This window comes from Gavialis gangeticus, unplaced genomic scaffold, assembly GCF_001723915.1.
Source record: "Gavialis gangeticus isolate Ggan-Ray unplaced genomic scaffold, GavGan_comp1, whole genome shotgun sequence".
Classification (NCBI taxonomy): domain Eukaryota; kingdom Metazoa; phylum Chordata; order Crocodylia; family Gavialidae; genus Gavialis; species Gavialis gangeticus.
In genome coordinates this window covers 13,207,898-13,209,674 of record NW_017729029.1, presented here as the reverse complement: position 1 = coordinate 13,209,674, position 1,777 = coordinate 13,207,898, and the positions used below count along the sequence as shown (strand labels likewise).

General features: G+C 51.3%; 1 long non-coding RNA gene across 1 annotated transcript; it reads right to left on the bottom strand.

Annotated features, from left to right (window-relative positions):
• Positions 1–511: 511 nt before the first annotated feature.
• On the bottom strand, positions 512–1,560 carry LOC109300585. Its single transcript, XR_002098269.1, has 2 exons — positions 1,270–1,560; positions 512–1,236 (listed from the first exon to the last, which is right to left on the bottom strand). It is a non-coding gene; the product is annotated as an uncharacterized LOC109300585 (long non-coding RNA).
• Positions 1,561–1,777: the final 217 nt, after the last annotated feature.

The following is a 1,777-nucleotide window of genomic DNA, read 5'->3' as shown; positions in this document are numbered from 1 at the left end:
TTGAATGAAGGGTGACGTCAAACTGATTTTGAAGACAAATGTTTAATGGTGGCAAGCAACAGCCGTAATGTCAGGACATCATTAGGAAGCATGACAAATAGGATCTTCGTTGGCATTCGCCCAACCAGTATAAACACGGGATTAATTAATGGCAAATATATTAACCAATGAAGACAAACAATCCAAAGTTTAATTGTGGGTTGAAAGGTTGGGTATCGCAAGAGAAAAATAGAGGACATAAAGGTATCCGGTTTCATGTCAACAGAGGACAGAAGACAGCCAGACTGTCCTCCATAAAACCAGACAGATGGCCACTCTAAACTTGCCTGCGTCAGGGAGCATATTCCCGAGTGCAATCAAGCAGGTAGCTACATTTCCCCGTGCAGATAGCAGGTGTCTACTTTTGTACAAAAGTGAAGCAAGTGAACATACACACAGGGAGAGAAGGGACGGTACAAGAAACATCTTTCATTTCTGCAGCCCGTGGGAGGCCAGCAAACAATAGAGTCCATCCAGATGCACGGTCTTTAATTAGGAAAAGAAGTTCATGAGAAGGTCCGGAGAAGGGCAACAAGGATGATGAGAGGTATACAGGGGCATCCATAGATTTCATGGTTGTTTGGGTCAGAAGGGACCTCAGTAGATCATCGAGTCCAACCTCCTGCCCTGGGGGTAGACAACCCAACCAGGTGCATGTCCAACCTCCTCTTGAAGACCCCCAAGGTCGGAGAGAGCACCACCTCCGTGGGCAGCCCGTTCCAGATGTTGGCCACCCTCGCCACAAGCCTCACGGTGATGGCCTTAACCTCAGCTATATGAGGAGAGATGAGAGAGTCGAGGGCTTGTTTAGAAAAGAGATGCTTGAGGGGGGACACGAGAAGCGGTTACAACAATACTGAATGGTGAAGAGTAAGTCGGAAGGGATTGATCGTTGACTCTCTCGCAGAGCAAAAACTAGGGGTCATCAAATGAAACGAGTAGCTTTGGAATGAACACAAGGAAGTTCTTTTCCCCCCCAGCGTGTCATTAATACGTGGGACGTCCAAATGTGGAGGGAGCTGAGACTTAGAGGAAAGGGGGCATCCGTTGCTATTGAGCACAGGAGTGAGGGGCACAGCCCCCAAATTCGACCTTGAATGCCGGAGTCTGGACTAGCGTCTTCCTTTCAGCATTGAGACTTCATAGCATCTCCTGTTCTCGGCCGCGATGGGATGCAAGAGACGGGGCAAGACCAACCTAGGGCCCGAGCCAGCAAACGGCAATTCTCACGTTCTCGCGTCTCCAGATGTTAATCGACGTCAGTAGGAGACTTTCCCCCCGACTTCACCCGGGATCAGATTCAGAATCAGCGAGAACACCCCAGGAATTACTGGAAGCCCCAGCTCTGCGTGGTAGCTTGTCAAACAAGGCCCATAAGTGACTGCGGATCCCACCGAAATCAGCGGCGAGGTGGTGGGTTTCAACCCCAACACAGAAGACGGCGGCGAGAAGGGGTCTGCCCTGGGTGCGGGGGTGCGGCACGGACAGGCTGGTCCAAACACCGCTGAAGAAAACCGAGTTTGGCTGAAAATGGACAATCTTGGACCAGACACGAGACGTCAACGGGACCTCTTCTTTCTCTTGCTTGCTTTCTTCTCCCCCCGCCCGTAGAGACGATCACAAATGGCCAGCGACGACTGCAGTTCGAGTGGTCCTGGCGGGGGGATGGGAAACGAGTTCGATTAGCAGTAATCGCACCGGGGGTTCACCTCATGTCTGGGGTGGGGGAGGGGAAGCA